Here is a 19,356-nt window from a genome sequence, read left to right as displayed (position 1 = left end):
TAATAAAACCACTTTCTACATCCTGCCAGATCTAACTTCTAACAGTTTGTTTTGTTAAACAAATTTTTATCTATGTTCATACATTTTTCTTCTATTACCTTTATCCAGTTTCAGTATTACCACAATGTTAATTTCCTGAAATGAGGGGAGACGTGTTGTTTCTTTTTTCTGCTTTAAATGTTTGATATAATTCATCAGTTAAAATGTATATGAGCCTGTTGTTGTTATATGGGTAGGTTTTCAAGCTAGAAATATACTTTCTTTAATAGATGCTATGAAAATTTTACATTTCCTCCACAGTTAGTTCCATTAATTTGTCTTCCAAGGTACTTCTTAGAAGTTGTCAAATTTATTTCAAAAAGGATTTTTGTAATATGTTTTCTATATCATTTTAAATTCTGCAAAATATGAGGTAATGTGCTCTAAATTTTGATATTGTAATTTAAAGTGTATAATTGATATTGTGAAATAGGAATAAAAAAGGTCTAAAGGACTAGGGGAAGTGAGAAGGGTAGGGGAAAGGAAAAAAAGGAAAAGAAAAAATATGAGAAAAAATAGGAAACAAAGTCTTTGCAAATAGAGAAGGGTGGAGGGGTGAAGGGAGGGCAGGGGAAGGGGGAAAAAATAAGAACCAAGATGCACCATGTAAAGATACAAGATCCCAAAGATGACTGTAACTGTATTTTATATCTAAAATGTATGAATAAACTTATTCAGGGAAAAAAAGAAAGTTTACACAGCAGAATGAACCAATGTGAGGACAGAATTTCACATATAGAATAAGATTGCAATTAGTGACCAGGAAAAGAAAAATTTCTCTAAAATAGTAAGAGACCACAAGAAAGCAATCCAGCAGCTACTAGACAATGCAAAGAAGAGTAACATAAGACTGATCTGAGTCAATGAAGAAACAGGAGAGAGTGCAGATGACATTAAAAACTGTTCACAGAAGTGATGGCAGAAAACTTCCCAAGGAGGGGAAAAGAACTTGACATACAGATAAGTGAGGCATATAGGACTCCAATTAGCCTTGATCAAAAAGAAAAAAAATCTACACATAGGCATATAGTAGTTAAGATTCCAGAAACCCAACAGAAGAACAAAATTGTACAAGCAATTAGAGAAAAGAAACAAATCACATGCAAAGGAAAGACCTTCAGAGTCACAGCAGACTTCTCAGTGCAAATCCTCAAGGCAAGAAGAGCTTGGAGTGAGGTATTTCAAGCCCTAAAGGAAAACAGTCTCCAACCCAGATTGATGAACCCTGCAAAACTATCTTTCAAAATTGATGGAGAAATAAGATACTTTCATGACAAAGAGCACCTTAGGAACTTCATGAATACCAAACCAGCACTCCAAAAATTTTAGACAATATCCTAGGAAAAGACAACAAGCATCACAACCCCAGGAAGCATAGCAGAATGAATCCATCAGGCATGACAAGAAATTAAATGCAAAGGGGGAGAATCCAACAAAAAGAAAAAGTCATGACAAGGATAAGTCAATATGTATAAGTTATAACCATCAATGTTGATGGTCTCAATTCAACAGTCAAAAGAAATGGACTGGCAGAATGGGTCAAGAAGCAAGATCCAACAATATGCTGCATACAAGAAACACACTTAATTAAAAAGAAACTCATAGACTGAAAGTTAAAGGGTAGAAAACAGTACTCCATGCAACAGGAACCTGAGAAAAAGCAGGAGTAGCTATCCACTTTGCAGATCAAGTGGATTTCAAACCAACAATGATTAAGAGAGACAAAGGAGGATACTACATCCTTGTATAGGGAACAATCCAAGAGGAAAAGATGACAATCATAAACATATATGCACCAAACACTAGTGCGTCCAACTATATAAAACAAATACTAATGGATATGAAAAGTCATATATGCACTACTACAATTATAGGGGGGAACCTCAATACCCAATACCCGACTCAATACCCAATACCCCACTCAATACCCCACTGTCACAAATAGATAGATCAACTAGACAAAAAATAAGCAACGATATACTAGAACTCAATCAAACTTTTGAACAAATGAACTTAACATGTTTACAGAGTGGTCCACACCACAAAATCAGAATACACATTCTTTTCAGCTGCACATGGGTCACTCTCCAAAATAGACCACATACTCATGCATAGAACATGTTTAAGTAAGTACAATGGAATTGAAGTTATCACCTGTATATTGTCAGACCATAGTGTGATGAAATTGGAGATCAATAGCAAAAGAAACCACAAGAATTTCATAAACACATGGAAATTGAACAACACAATTCTGAATACCTAATGGGTCACAGGAAATTAAAGAAGAAATCAGACAGTTCATTCAATTAAATGACAATGACAAGACATATTAGAATCTATGGGACACAATGAAAGCAGTCTTACAAGGGAAATTGATAGCAATGAATACTTATATTAGAAAAACTGAGTGAGCCCAGTTAAACAACCTGATGCTGAACCTCAAGCTTCTAGCAAAGAAGAGCAGGACAAACCCAAAGCTCATACAAGGAGGAAATTATAAAGATCAGAGCAGAAATCAATGCAATGGAGACTAAGAGAACAATACAAAAAATCAATGAAGCCAAGAGTTAGTTCTTCGAAAGAATCAGCAAAATTGACAAACCCTTAGCCAACCTTATCAGAAAAAAGGAAAGAAAAGGCCCAAATCAATGTAATTAGGAATGAAAAGGATGAAATTACAATGGACCCAGAAGAAATCCAGAGGATCATCAATACCTACTTTGAGAACCTACATGCCAATAAAATGGAAAACACAGAAGAAATTGACAGATTCCTAGATACATATGAATTACCAAAGTTGAATGAAGAAGACCTAAAAATTCTAAACAACCCATTATCAATCAATGAAATTGAAAGTGTAAGTAAAAACTTACCTACTAAGAAAAGCCTGGGTCCTAATGGCTTCACTGCTGAATTCTACGAGACATTTATAGAGGAACTACTGCCACTACTGTTTATACTCTTCAATGAAATTGAAAGGGAAGCAATACTCCCAAATTTATTCCTGGAAGCAAGCATCACCTTCACCCCAAAGCAGAGAAAGACCCAACCGAAAAGGAGAACTATAGGCCAGTCTCACTAATGAACTTAGATGCAAAAATCCTTAACAAAATACTGGCAAATAGAATGCAGAAGATTGTCAAGAAGATCATACACCCTGACCAAGTGGGATTCATCCCAGGCATGCAAGGATGGTTCAACATATGCAAATCAATCAATGTAATACACTATATCAATAGAGCCAAGGACAAAGACTATATGATTGGGCTGGGGATTTAGCTCAGTAGTTCTGGTGCCTGCCTTGCAAGTGCAAGGTCCTGAGTTTGATCCCCGGTACCCCCCCAAAAAAAACATATGATCACCTCAATAGATGCAGAAAAAGCATTCGCCAAAAGCCAACACCCATTTATGATTAAAATCCTACAAAAAATTGGAATAGATGGTCTCTACCTCAATCTGATAAAAGCCATCTATGAAAAACCAACAGCCAATCTCATACTAAAGAGTCAAAAACCGAAATCCTTAACACTAAAATCAGGAACTAGACAAGCATGTCCACTGTCACTACTCCTGTTCAATATAGTCTTGGAATCATTAGCCACAGCAATTAGACAAGAGAAAGAAATATTGGGACGGGGATTTAGCTCAGTGGCTTTGCTGCCTGCTGTGCAAGCACAAGGACCTGAGTTCGATCCCTGGTACCAAAAAGAAAAAAAAAAGAAGAGAGAGAGAAAGAAATAAAAGGCATAGGAAATGAAGAAGTCAAATTGTCATTATTTGCAGATGACATGTACTCTATATAGAAGACCTCAAGAACTACACCAAAAGTCTTCTAAACTTAATAACCAAATTCAGTAAGTAGCTGGATACAAGGTCAACACACAAAAATCAATAACTTTCCTCTACACGAACAACAGACTCACTGAGAGAGAAATAGGGCAAACAATTCTTTCCATAATAGCATCCAAAAAACTGAAATATGTAGGAATCAACCTAACAAAACAAATCAAAGACCTCTTCTCTGAAAACTATAGCACTCTGAAAAGAGAGATTGCAGACAATATCAGAAAATGGAAAGACATCCCTTGCTCCTGGATAGGAAGAATCAACATAGTGAAAATGGCCATACTTCCAAAACTGCTATATAGATTCAGGGCAATCCCAATTGAAATCCCAGCAGCATACTCCACAGACCTTGAAAAAACAATCCAAAAATTCATTTGGAACAAGAAGAGACCCAGAAGAGCAAAAGCAACAGAGACATGGCAGAGGGTATCACAACCCCCAACTTGAAACTATACTACAAAGTTACTGTGATAAAACACCATGGTCCTGGCAAAGAAACAGATCTGAGGACCAGTGGAACAGATTAGAAGATGCAGAAACAACTCCAGACACACTCAGCCACCTCATCTTTGACAAAGGAGCCAAACACCCTCACTAGAGGAAAGATAGTCTCTTTAATAAATGGTGCTGGAAAAATTGGGTTTCAACTTGCCAAAGATTAAAATTAGACCTAGGTTCCACTGCTCCCAGCCCAGAGGAGGTGAGCCACGCAGTCACCAACAGAACCACCTCTCCCTGGTTGAAATGAGAAGACACGTAAATAAGTCTCAAAACCAGACTTCCAGATCACCTACAGCAACCTCAAAGGGAAATGAGATGGAACATGTTGATACTCAACCACCTGGACTCCCTGAACTGGCAACAAAAGAGGATCTGGAAAAAATGAAATGAGAAATAATTTCTCTGATAAGAGCAGAGATTGTGCCCATAGTGCAAGACATGATTAATGAATCTAGAGAGGACACAGACAAAAAAAAAATAGAGGAGCTGAGGAACACAATGGAATCTCAACATAGGAAACAAATGGAATCCATAAAACAGATACAAACAGATTTCCAGGAGATTAAAAACTCCATTGAAAGTCTACACAGCAGAATGAGCCAATGTGAGGACAGATTTCAGATACAGAAGATAAGATTGCCTCTTCTGCCACCATTTTAAATCTAGCTGCATACAATGCTCTGCCACTGCCAGCACCCCCATGGCCCCTGCCAATTGTTCCACCACCATGGAGGATGTGAACGAGTACAGCAATATAGAGGAGTTCGCCAAGGGGTCCAAGATCAACACGAGCAAGAACTGGCAGGATGACAGTAAAATGTTTATTGGAGGCTTGAGGTGGTATACAAGCAAGAAAGACCTGACAGAATATTTGTTTCTATTTGGGGAAGTGGTAGACTGCACAATTAAAGCAGACCCAGTCACTGGAAGATCAAGAGGGTTTGGATTTGTGCTTTTCAAAAATGCTGCTAGCGTTGATAAGGTTTTGGAGCTAAAAGAACATAAACTGGGTAGGAAATTGATAGACCCCAAGAGGGCCAAATCTTTAAAAGGGAAAGAACTCCCTAAAAAGGTTTTTATGGGTGGATTGAGCCCAGATACTTCTGAAGAACAAATTAAAGAATATTTCGGAGCCTTTGGCGAGATTGAACATATTGAACTTGCCATGGATACAAAAATAAATGAAAGGAGAGGATTTTGTTTTATCACATACACAGATGAAAAGCCAGTCAAGAAATTGTTAGAAAGTAGATACCATCAAATTGGTTCTGGAAAGTGTGAAATCAAAGTTGCACAACCCAAAGAGGTATATCAGCAGCAACAGCAACAACAAAAAGGAGGAAGAGGTGCTGCAGCTGGTGGGCGAGGTGATACTAGGGGTCAAGGTGGAGGTCAGGGCCAAAACTGGAACCAAGGATTTAATAACTATTATGATCAAGGATATAGAAATTATAATAGTGCTATGGTGGTGACCAAATCTATAGTGGCTATGGCAGATATGATTATACTGGGTATAACTATGGGAACTATGGATATGGACAGGGATATACAGACTACAGTGGTCAACAGAGCACTTACAGCAAGGCATCTCGAGGGGGTGGCAATCACCAAAATAATTACCAGCCATACTAAAGAGGAAGACATTGGAGAAAACAGGAGATGCTAAAGAAATCTTGCAGGACCACATTGAAGATTGGTCTTCTGTTGCTCTAATGATTATTTTGTAAAAGACTTTCTAGTGTACAAGACACAACTGTGTCCAACTATATATAGCTGCCAATTAGTTTTCTTTGTTTTTATTTTGTCCTTTGCTATGTGTTATGACTCAGTGTGGTTATACAAATGTTATCTGTATGACTTCAGGTTAAACCCCAAATAAATGCTTCCTTATGTGACAAAAAAAAAAAGAAGATAAGATTGCATTTAGTGACCAGGAAAAGAAAAATTGCTTCAAAATTGTAAGGGACCATGAGAAATCAATCCAGCAGCTGCTAGACGATGCAAAGAAGAATAACATAAGACTGATCTGAGTCAATGAAGAAACAGGAGAGAGTGCAGATGACATAAAAAAAACTGTTCACAGAAGTGATGGCAGAAAACTTCCCAAGCAGGGGAAAAGAACTTGACATACAGATAAGCGAGGCATATAGGACTCCAACTAGTCTTGATAAAAAAAAAATCTACATATAGGCATATAATTGTTAAGATTCCAGAAACCCAAGAGAAGAACAAAGTTCTACAAGCAGTTAGAGAAAAGAAACAAATCACATACAAAAGAAAGCCCATCAGAATCACAGCAGGTGTCTCAACACAAACACCAAGGCAAGAAAATCTTGGAGTGACTTAAAGGAACCCTAAAGGAAAACAGCCTCCAACCCAGATTGATGCGTCCTGAAAAACTATTTTTCAAAATTAATGGAGAAATAAGATACTTTTATGACAAAGAGCACCATAGGAACTTCATGAATACCAAACCAGCACTCCAAAAAATTTTAGATAATGTCCTAGGAATAGACAATGAGGATCACAAGAAATTAAATGTAAACAGGGAGAATCCAACAAAAAGAAAAAGTCATGAACTTCATCTCCCTAATGAGTGTATAATTCAATCTTGTTATTGTACTGATTAGTATTTTTCTGATTCTGGTCTTGCACACCTTTCCTTGTGCTGCACTGTCTATTTATCACCTTCTTGTGTCTACTTTTTAATTGAGTTGTCTATTAATGAGCTGTAAGAGTTCTTTATATATTCTGGTCATAGGTTATATGCATCATAAATATGGTCTGTTTAAGGACTACTTTTCATTTTCTTAATGATGTCATTTAAAGTTCTAAATTTGATGGAACCTCATTTATCAACTTTTTTCTTTTATACATCATGTTTTTTATATCCTAGGAAATTCTTGCCTACCCTAAATCCATAAATATTTTCCCTTATAATTTCTTCTTAAAGTTTTATAGTTTTAGTCTTTCATATTTAGGTTCATAGATCCTTTCAAGTTATTTTATGTATGGAAATAAAGGATTGAGGTTCATTTCTTATATACGGATACCAGGTGTTCTAGTGCCATCTGCTGAAAACACTATCTTTCCCTCTGTTCTTGAATTGAGTTTATGTTCTATAAAATGTTAATGTTAAATAATCTTTTGAAACTCAGTGGACCATATATGTGTGGTTCTATGTCTAAATTTTCTGTTTTATTCCAACAATCTATATGTCTTTCCTTACACCAAGACTGCCTTGATTACTGTAGCTTTAGAGGAAGCCTTAAAATTAAGTACTAAATGTCTTCCAACACTGTTTTCTTTTTCTTTTTACTTTTCTAGGTCCTTTGTACTCCTACATAACTTTTAAATTTCAATATCCAATTCTTCATTTATAGCAAGTATACATAGACCTGAATTTTTATATATACCTTGTGTTTTCTGATCCTGCTAAATTCAAATATAAGTTCAAGATTTCTTAGTAGTTTCTCTGTAGATGATCATTTCATCTTCATATAAAGATTTTACCTCTACCTTGCCAATCGTAACCTAATTGTGTCATTTTATTCCCAGATTATTTTAGTTTGGGCCTATGTTTGAAAGTTTAATGGACAGATGAAGAGTAGGCATATCTGCCTTTGTTCCCCACCTTAAGGAGAAAGCATTGTATCTTCTCCATTCATATAAGGCATTTTTCCTGGAAGTATGGAGTACATGTCTTTTATCTGTTGAGAAGCTTTTGTTCTACTTCTAGTCTCCTGATAGCTTTACCATGAACAGCTGTAGAATTTAGTCCAATACTTTTTCTCCAAATACTGAGAGGATCATATGGCTTTTTCTTTCTGCTTTAAATGTTTGATATAATTTATCAGTTAAAATGTATATGAGCCTGCTGTTGTCATATAGGTAGGTTTTCAAGCTAGGAGTATACTTTCTTTAATAGGTGCTATTCAAATTTTAAATTTCCTCCAGAGTCAGTTTCATTAATTAGTCTTCCAAGGTACTTCTTAGAAGTTGTCAAATTTATTTCAAAAAAGATTTTTGTAATATGCTTTCTATATCCTTTTAAATTCTGTAAAATCTATGGTAATGTCTTCTAGATCTTGATATTGTAATTTTTAAAATGTAGAATTGATATTGTGTAATAGGAAGAAAAGGTCTAATGGAGTAGGGGAAGTGGGAGGGGTAGGGGAAAGGAAAGAAGCGAAAAGAAAAAATATGAGAAAAGAAAAAAAATGGAAACAAATTCTTCACAAATAGGGAAGGGTAGAGGGGGTGAAGGGAGGGCAGGGAAAAGGGAAAAAATAAGAACCAAGATACTCATGTAAAGGTACAAGATCCCAATGATGAATGTAACTGTATTTTATACCTAAAATGTACCAGTAAACTTAATGGGGGGGGGGGGGGAGAATTTAAGCAAAACAAAAACAAAAACAAAAACTAGATCTAAATCTATCACCATGCACTAAACTAAATTCAAAATAGATTAAAAATCTAAATATTAAAACAGAAATGCTAAACCAGCTGGAACAGAGGTTAGGTAGAACTCTTGAAGACATTGGTATAGGAAAAGATTTTATGAACAAAACCTCAGTTGCCCATGAACTAGCACAATCAACAAGTGGGATCTCTTCTTATTAAAAAGCTTCTGCACAGCAGGAGAAACCACCAACAGAGCTAAGAGACAACCCACAATGTGGGAAAAAATTTTCAACTGCTCTTCCTCAGACAATGGTCTACTATCTAGAATCTATAAAGAACTTGAAAAAATCAGATTCCCAAATTTAAAGACCCAATGAAAAAATGGGCATTTGAAATGAACAGATATTTCTCAGACAAAGAAGTAGAATTAGCAAATAAATATGAAAACATGTTCAACACCACTGGTCATTCAAGAGATGCAAATGAAAACAATGCTGAGATTCCACCTCACCCCAGAAAGAATGGCTGCTATCATGAAATCAACCAAAAACAAATGCTGTTGTGGCTGTGGGGAAAAAGAACACTGCTCCACTGCTGGTGGGTATGTCGACTGGGGCAACCACTGTAGAAATCATAATGGAGATACCTCAGAGAACTAGGACTGGAAGTCCCCTTTGACCCAGCTATTCCCCTGCTGGGTATCTTCCCCAAAGAATTAAAAGAATCATACCATAGTGATATATGTGTACCCATGTTCATAGCAGCACAGTTTGTAATAGCTAAAACTTGGAAGCAGCCCAATTGCCCATCAACTAGGTTCTGGATAAAGAAAATGTGTTTTTTCTTTAATAAAATGGAGTACTACTCAGCCATAAAAAATGAGAAATTATAGCTAAATGGATGCACAGAGAGGCGATACTCTTAAGTGAAATAAATAAGACACGTGTAAATACTGAATAGTTTCTCTAGTGTGAGAAACTGAAAGTGTAAATAAGGACTAAAAGGTATAATAGATAATGTGAAATAGGAAGAAAAGGGGCAAAGGGGAAGGGGAAGTGGGAGGGGTAGAGGAAAGGAAAAAAGAGAATGGAATTAATATGAGAAAATGGAAAAATGGAAACAAAATCTTTGTAAATGGGGAGGGATGGAGGGGTTGAAGGGAGGGCAGGGGGATGGGAAAAAAATAAGAACCAAGATGCATTATTTAAAGGTGCAAATTTCCAATCATGAATGTCATTATATTATATACCTAAAATGTACTAATAAAATTCATCTTAAAAAATGTAACATTGTCTTACTGTGCTTTTATTTGTTTTGTTTTTCCATACTAGAAAGTAATTTTCCTAAGGGAGGGTTTGTGTGTGTGTGTGTGTGTGTGTGTTTGCCTTTGTTTTTAATTCCTTCTTTAATCCCTACTATCTAAGAGAGTCCCCGGCACATAGTAGGTGCTTAATGAGTATTTTGTAAAGACATCAATGAGTCCTTAGGTGAGAGGGATTTCATACTTGAGTTTAGGGAAAGAGGTGAAGTTTGGAATCGTTATATTAGCGAGGCATAGATGAACTGCCAGAGGCCCATGAGGGCCACAGTCACAGTCAAAACAAGACTCTTCTCCTTCCTAAATTGGAAGGGACCACAGTTAAGTGTCAAAAAAAACACCTGGTTTTTTATGATAACCAAATGAGAGTGAACTTGCAGAAAAACTAATTGAGCATTCCTTATGTGAAAAACTTAGGACTGGAAGTGTTTCAAGTCTCAGGTTCTTTGAGATTTGGGATTTTGTATATCTGCATACACATAATGTGCTAGCTTAGAAATTTTTCACCTGTGGCATCATGTTGGAGCTCAAAAAGTTTCAGACTATGGGCCACTCGGGTTTTGCATTTTCAGGTTATGGATGTTCATCTTGTATTTTCAGTCATTAGGACTGACACTGAAATGAAGCCACAGAGCCTCAGAGTGAACCACCAGGTGTTTACAGAGTTCTTTTTAGCAAGAGCAATTCTAGATTTTATTACTAATAGACCAGGACTATGATTTTAGAGCAGATAGAACCCACTCTTTGAATAGTTAGACAGAGATCAGGCCTCTGAGCTAATCCTCAGCCCCAGGGACTGGTTTTATAGAGGTCCATGTTTAGGGTCAGGAAGGAAATGTTGTCAGCACTTGGGAAAGATGTCATGGGAATGAGGAAGGAAAGGGAGGGCTGACATTCTCCACCAGGACAGGAATGGGGAGAATTTAAATCACAGGTGGGGTCCCTTAATAGGTTTATAGTAAACTGAAAGGGTCTCTCTAAACTGGGGTAGTTGAATGAACAACCATAATCTTTTGAACAATTCAGACCCTCCAGACCCAAAACTAGAATCTGGTGTGAAGAGTAGGAAACTGGGATCCTGTATCACTAATTTCTTGTCTCAGGTGCTCTTCTGTGCATAGAAGAGCCCATTATTACCCTGCTAGGACCAGCAAAGAACCATATGATGTCACTATCCAAGGTCTACATGACAGTCCAAAAACATGAGTAAATTTTTTATGTCCCATTGGGCTATTGTGATCTCTCACTAGCCAAGGCCATCTAGTCCCTGAGATCAATTATTACCCTCAGTATACATTCCTCAAAGATGGGAATCTAAACACTTTCTCTTACAATGGAAGTTCAGAATAGTGGCTATCAGTCATACATGTGTGGGATTATTTTACATATGATATAATATGCTATGTAAAATGTCATCTATATGGAAATAAAACCAAATAAATTTGTGATATGAGACATAGAGGATTTGGTAGAACAAGAAAAATATATCTTGCATACAAAATAGTTGGATGTGCAGAGATTCTATACAGCGTCAACACCGATGAACACAAGAACACAGAAGGCACTGAGATGGAGTTGCAGAGCAGCTTGTTTGGAGACTGGCTAGCAGGGGTTTTGGACCACAGAACAGCATCCCAACTGCTGTCTGTGAGTGGGCAGGTACCATGGGTACACAGATGTGAGGGGACCCGCTTCCAACCGCCAAGTTCTGCTGAGGTGAGGGAGTGCTGCAGAGGAAAACCCACCTGAGATGTGGCTGGAGGTTCTGTCAAGGGGGCTGGATAACTAGCAAGGGGACAGTCTGTGTCCTGACTGCTCTCTCAACCAGCAGGAGAGGTAGGAAACTACAACCACTCCATCATTTATATTCAAGTAAAGGAGATCAAGTCCTAGAAATAGAAAACAGAAATAGTTAAATAAGAACCAGTACCCAATGCATTACTGTGCAGTCCTTGAAGAGAATCAGATCCTTGTGTACTGAGGAAAGGCATTAATGGGAAAAAGCAAGCCATGACCAGTGTTTATGGCATGGCTCCTTGAATTCTCTTGTCAGAAAAATATCTGCTCCACTTGATATACAAAATTCTCTCTTCTAGCTGTATTGAAATGTACAAAAATTATTGTTAACCTAGCCACCTTGCTGTGCTACAGAACATTAGAACTTATTCCTCCTGTCTAACTGGACCTCCCACCCTCCTTCTCCCCTACTCAGCCCACTCACTGATTGACTGTTCTACTCCCTACTTTTATGAGATCAACTTTTTTTGCTTTTTTCCACATCTGAGTGAGAACACACAGTGTTTGTCTCTCTGGGTCTGCCTTATTCGCTTAACGCCCTCCGTGTCCATCTATCTGCCTGAAAATGACAGGATTTAACTCTTTTTATGTCTAAGCTGTATTCCATTGTGAGTACATACCTTATCCTGCACCCATCAATAGACACGTAGGTTCATTCCTTGGCTATTGTGAACTGGGCTGCAGTGAATACAAGAATACATACATCTCTTCAGCATATGGATCTCAATTCTTTTAAATATACACCAGTTATAGAGTTGTTGGATTAGATATTAGTTTTATTTTTAATTTTTTGAGGAATCTCCATACCTTTTTTTATAATGGCTAAACTAATTTTAATTCCCACTAATAGCATATGATAGTTTCTCTTTCTCCATATTCTCAACAGTATTTTGGCGGGGGGGGGGGGGTCTGATGATAGCCTTTCTAACTGGGACAAGATAATAACTCATTGTAGTTTTGATTTGCATTTCCTTCATGATTAGTGATGTTGGGCATTTTTCACGCACCTGTTGTCCATTTCTATATCTTCTTTAGAGAAAATTCTATACAGATCATTTGCCCATTTTAATTGGATTTTTTTTTTTGCTATTGAGCTTGAGTTCCTTATATGTTCTAGATACTAATCCCTTATCAGATGAATAGTTTGCAAATCTACTCTTCCATTTGGTAAATGTTCCCTTCAGTCTGTTCCCTTTTCTGTGCAAAAGGGTGTTTTAGTTTAATACAGTCCTATTTGTCTATTTTTGGTTTTTTCACTTGTGCTGTTAAGATCTTATCCAAAAAGTTCTTGCCCATACCAATGTCCTAAAGTGTTTCCCCTATATTTTCTTCTGTTAGTTTCATAGTTTTGGGTCTTATATTTATATCTTTGATCCATTTTGAGTTTTTTTTATATTTGCCGAGAGATAGGAGTCTAGTTTCATTATTCTTCTATGTAGATATCCAGTTTTCCCAGAACCATCTATTGAAAAAACTGCCCTTTCTATGTACTTAGTAACTTTGTTGAAAACCATTTGGCTGTAAAAATGCAGATTTAATTCTGGGTTCTGTATTCTGTTTTGTTGGTCTGTGTGTCTGTTTTCATGCAAGTACCATGTTGTTTTCTTTAATATCACTTTGTAATATGAAGTCAGGTGTTGTGATATCTCAAGTGGTATACATTTTGCTCAAAATTACTTTAACTATTTGAGATCTTGGTGGTTCCATACAAAGTTGACATACTTTTTATTTCTGAGAAAAATGGCACTGGAATTTTTACAGAGATTGCATTGAATCTGTAGATTGCTTTGCCTAGTATGGCCATTTAACAACATTAATTCTTCTAATAGCTTAACATGGATGTTTTTCCATTTTGTTTGTGTGTTCTTCAATTTCTTTCATCAGTATTTTATAGAGTTCATTGTAGAGATTTTTTATCTCCTTGGTTAAATTTATTCCTAAGTATTTTATTTCATTTTTTAGTTATAAGTGGAACTTTTCTTAAACTAGGTAATTATTGGTGTATAGACATGCTACTGGTTTTTATGTTGATTTTGTTTTCTATAGCTTTACTAATTTTGTTCATCATGTCTAATAGTGTTTTCGTAGAATGTTTAGATTTTTTCCGTATACATTAGAGCATGCTGTCTGCACACAAGAACAGTTTAACTTCCTTCTTTCCAACTTGGGTGTATTTTATTTTTCTGATATTGCCTAACTGCTTTTGCTAGAACTTCCAGTACTCTGTTGAATAAAAGTGGTGAACGTGTATATTCTTGTCCTGTTCAGATCCTAGAAGAAAAACTTTCAATTTTTCAGTGTGATATTGACTGTATGTTTGTCATATATAGCCTTATGTTGAGGTACATTCCTTCTAAATCTAATTTGTTGAAAGGTTTTCATGAAGTTTTTTGTTTTGTTTTGTTTTTTGGTTTATTTGGTTTGTTGATTTTTTTTTGAGACAATATCTTGCCATGTAGTTCAGGCTGGCCTCGAACTCGCTATGTAACCCAGACTTACTTCAAATTCATGGTGATCCTCCTACCTCAGCCACCCAAGTACTGGGATTACAGGCTTGTGCCATCACATCTGCCTCATGAAGTTTCTATCATAGTGAATTTTATGAAATGCTTTTTCTCTGTTTATGGATATAACCATATGGCTTTTGTCCTTCATTCTGTTGATGTCATGTATCGTGTTGATTGATTTGCAGAGATTGAACTATACTTGCATCTCTGTAAATGTCATTTGATTACAATGTATACTCTTTTTGATGTGTTGTTGTATTCCATTTGCTATTTTGTTGAAGAGTTTTGCATCTATATTCATTAGCAATATTGGCCTATAGTTTTCTTTTTTTGTTGTGTCTGTGTCTGGTTTCTGTATCAGGGTAATACTAGCTGCAGTATGAGCTTGGAAGGCTCTCTCTCTCTCTCTCTCTCTCTTCATTTTTAACTTTTTGAAATAGTTTGGAAAAAGTCACCATTACCAAAAATAAAATTACTTCCTTTTTAAGTTCAGTAGAATTGAGTGGTGAAGCCATCTGTTTTCTTTTTTTAATTTTTATTTTTATTAGCACATGTTTGTAGTACACAATGACTATATTCATTATGTAGAGTAGATACATGTACATAACTCATCTCAGTTCTTTTTATGTTCCTTTCCTTTCCCCTTCTTTCCCCTGTTGTGAAGGTTTTCTTTGAAGGGAGACTTTATCACAACTGAAATCTCTTTACTTGTTACTGGACTGTTTAGATTTTCTATTTCTTCTGGACTCGATCTTGTTATGTTAAGTGTGCTTGGGAATTTATCCATTTCTTCTAGGTTTCCCAATTTGTTAGCATATAATTGCTCATAGTAGTGAATATTGTCTTTTGTATTTCTGCGGTATCAGTTGGAATGTCTCCTTTTCTTGTCTCATTTTATTTGGGTTTTGTCTGGGTTTTTTTCTTAGTCTTTGTCTAAGCTTTGTCTTTGTCTTAAGCCTTGCCTTCTTAGTCTGTTTGTTGATTTTGTTTATCTTTTCACAGATGCAACTTTTTATTTCATTTATCTTTGTATCTTCTTAGTCTATTTCATATGTTTCTGCTCTGATCTTTATTTATTTCCTTTTACTATATTTAAGTTTAGTTTGTTCTTGCATTTCTGGTTCTTAGAGATGCATTCACTTATGCACAGACTAATGCAGCCCTAGAGAGACAGTGCAGAGTGGGGAGAAGACAGACTCAGGGTTCTTTCCTGAAGCCAGTACGTAACTCCTTAGTTCTTCCCTCACTTTTCTGCTGTTTTCCCAGCCCAGAGCAACTGTGTCTCCTGTGTTGGTTGGAAAAGCCATGCCCTCTCCTCTTGTTCTGAGGCTCAGTCACACCTGGCCTGCACTCTTTGTTCTCTGATTCTCTGTGACAGCTCGACATGGGCCCATGGCCACTGCCCATGCAGTGTGAGGATCTGCACATTCTTAGTGTCTTCGAGTACCCTCCTGCCGGGCATTTACACACATGGCTCCATCTGACTAGAAGAAGAATGGAAACTCCCACATTGTTTGTACTGCAACTCTCTAGGGTTTCTGGGGTGGAGGTAGGGGTGGGACACATGTGTGGTGTCACAGTGACTGGCTTTCATTCCTTTTCTACAGAATTCTTTCAAGTTCTGGGGTGTAAAGTGATTTTTACTTCTTTGTATGTTTCTTGATATTTTTAAATTTTAAAAAAATCAAAAGGTAGCAATCAGAAAAGTGCAATTTAAGAATAACTGTGGAGCTCTCCTAGCTCTGGTTCAGAATAGCTGCTGAATGATTGCAGTTCTAAGGAGAATGTGCCTCTGGGATCACCCACGAGAACCCCTTGCTCACACCAATCAGGAAAGGCTTCTCTGTCTTCTCTACTAAAGAAAGGCTTGTTTTTGTTTGTTTTCTTTCCTTATAATAAAACATAAGGCCACTAATGCCCAGATCTCGGTAGGAAGTACAGCACCTTGGCTGGAAATGTGTATTTGGAGAGAGAGCGCCGGTCTTCCACTCATCACCTGAAACTGCTCTATACCTCAGGCTTCTTTTCTTTCTAGTTAGGTGATGTTACACATATCATAAAGTGTAAGAGGAAACAGTATAAAATGCTTACACATTCTGGGAGGCTGAGGCAGGAGGGTCCCAAATTCAAGCTCAGCCTAAGAGACTTAATGACTTAGGAAAATCCTATATCAAAGTAAAAAACAAGAAAGGGCTGGGGATGGAGCTCAGTGTGAAGGCCCTTATTTCAATTCTCATACCAAAGGGAGAAAAAAAAAGGTGTTTAGGGCAGCACCTGATACATACAAAGCAATCTCTGAATGATTCTGAGCTGTTATTGCTCTAGGGTTACAACCTTGCTATTCCTGAAACTCAGAGGCAACCAGATTCTTGAATTTATTTTAATTAAAGTGTTAGATTAGTCCAAGAAAGCAGCATGTTCCCTCCTGTGAGGGGTTTGGGATTAATCTAATAGCTCCATAACCCAGTGGAGGGGTGCTACAACTTTCCCTTTACTCTCTGAAGCCCTGATCATTTGAGCCTCTGGAATAAGTCGAAGTAGATAGATGAACTGAAGAAAAGACACACACACATTTATTATGTGCACATGCATGGGAGCCTCACAGAATGTGACAGGAAGAAATCCCAGGTGGCTCCAGCATATATCATACCCTGGGCTCCAGAAAGAAAGAGAGGATGAGGCTTCGGTAGAGAAGGGTGACCAGTTGTGGGAGGGCACCAGAGCAAACGCTGTCTGGTTATGCAGACACAGCCCCTCTCACCGGCAGCCCTCAGGAGGACAGGTGACAGTTTCTGGGGAGGTCAGCCTTGACCTCGAATCCCTGTGGGCAGGACTCCGGGAAGAGGGCTCATGATTCATGCCGCCATAGGAACTGCTTTCAGACAGATAAGGGAGAGTCAGGGAAACCCTTCTTTGTACATCAGGGGAGAAAAGGGGGCAAGAGACAGGAGAGCCCGAGAGACCATGACACTCCTTTATTCCGTTGAAAGCGCTTAGTGTGTCCCAGTCCTATTCTGGGTCTCATTTTCTGTGTCCCCATAGTGGCCTTAAGGAAGTGTGTAGTTGTGTGTGGGTGTGCAGTATGTGGAAATGGAAGTGTATGTGCTGTGTAAGTGTGCCTGTTCTGAAGGAATCCAACCATCCCAGGCAGACCAGAGACCTCTCTAAACCCCTGGCCCGCACAGCTGCACTCGGTGACTCATCATTAGCAGATTTGCTACTGATAACAGCCACTCTCCCTGTGCTTTCCCAAGCCTCGTCCTTGAGCAACTTACCATTGTGCTCTCTCAAGCCTTGTTCTTGGTGGGGAGCCACACACCCTTTCACTGAACCCTACCCCCATGACCCTATAAAAGACCCCATAGCCTGTATGAGAAGATCAGCTCCGGTTGCTGTGTCAGGCAGTCCCTCTCAGGATAAAATAAACCTGTCCTGTTGAGCTTGTACCTTTGTTTCTTTTCCTTATTTTTCCTAACATGTTCTTTTTATGAACGGCATGAAAAGAGAATAATACTAGACAGGAACCTGTGAATACCTCTCAGCCTGGCAGCGAGCAGACTTGACAAGTGAGCACAGGATACTGAGACGTCACAGCTCGGGGATGCCCTCTGTCCTTTGTGCCACCCACAGGCCTGGGCAAGGGACAAAGGCACAATCGGAACTGCCAGGTGCCAGGACCAAGCTCCTAGAGGGAACATGGCCCCTTAGAGCAGGTGCCTTCCATCCCCTCTTCTTGTTTAGTCTCCCCACTATCTGATCCAAGAGAGCTAAATTCAAGGCCCGGGTCCCTGTATTCTCAGGTAACATCTCTTAATGTAGCTTCTCAACTTCAAATGGAGATAAAACTATCTTCTTAAAATCTTGATGCAGTGGCCTCATGAGTTAATGTTTACAAAGCTGTCTCATAAACGATCTTATATAAGACATCTTTTTAATTGCAAATTCATCTTTAATTCGCATGCTCTGTTGACATCTCAATAATCAGACATGCAACTGCACCTGCAGAGATGAGGTATAGGTGAGATGGGTGGTTGGACCCATTGCCCTTAGCAGTGAAGTACAGAGAGTGAGCTTTGTCAGGTGGCCCTGCTCTTTCTCCAGCTGGAGATGCTAGACCCACTATCTGCAACAGAAGCAGGAGCCACATGGCATGGAGGTGCATGACACCCCAGAGGCCAGCACAGGCTGGCCTTGTGCCTTCATCTGTGGCTCCCTGTCTCTGCATATAGTACTTCTCTCTGAATCTCGGCATCTTCTGACATGAGGAGACAGAATCTCCATGGCTGAGGCACTTGCTTCCAACCACAAAGAGATGGTGGAGGCATTGAACCCTGTCTGCCTAGCCCAGAGTCCTTTCTTTCCAGGACAACAGTGCCTCCCTAAGTCTACACAGTATCTGACAGCAAGGCTGAGACTGGTAGCTTCCTCCCCACTACATCACTCCACCCCTCTGCAGACACCCGTCTCTGTACCTCCAGACCCCCAGTGCCACCTCATCCTGCCTCGACCTGGCCAGAAAACCCCTTACCCCTTGCTTGCTGAACATGGAGCAGCTCAGTGGTTCACAGGAAGCCATCTCTGAAGGCTGAGTTGTAGGCATGAAAGAAATGTTTGGGCCTGGACTGGTGAAAGAATTGTCAAGATCCCTCACTCCCTCTATGTTCTTTTGGGGATGGTTGTGCTGCTTCTCCAAGCTGGATCTCAGATTCCCATGACGATACAGCCTTAGGCCAGCATTGCTATTTGTTATACTGCTTTCAGCTTCTCAGGCACACCACATGTTTGCTGAATAAATAGATGACCACACTGTGTTGTCCTGAGAGAGTGCCCTCACCAGGCACCTTGAATGTTTCCCAGTGTCTGAGTTGCATCCACTAGCTTGCCGAGTGTTCAGTGCTAGACAGTTCCCCTGACCAATTCATTTCTGCTTTGACACTGCCA

General features: G+C 38.5%; 1 pseudogene; it reads left to right on the top strand.

Moving 5' to 3' along the window:
* Nucleotides 1-313: 313 nt before the first annotated feature.
* On the top strand, nucleotides 314-10,364 carry LOC147825033 (heterogeneous nuclear ribonucleoprotein D-like pseudogene; annotated as a pseudogene).
* The last annotated feature ends 8,992 nt before the right edge of the window (nucleotides 10,365-19,356 follow it).

The sequence above is a fragment of the Heterocephalus glaber genome, unplaced genomic scaffold (assembly GCF_053883595.1).
Source record: "Heterocephalus glaber isolate CG9 unplaced genomic scaffold, H.glaber_assembly_v1.0 deba00001523, whole genome shotgun sequence".
Taxonomy (NCBI): Eukaryota; Metazoa; Chordata; class Mammalia; order Rodentia; family Bathyergidae; genus Heterocephalus; species Heterocephalus glaber.
This window is presented reverse-complemented; position numbering and strand designations above follow the sequence as displayed.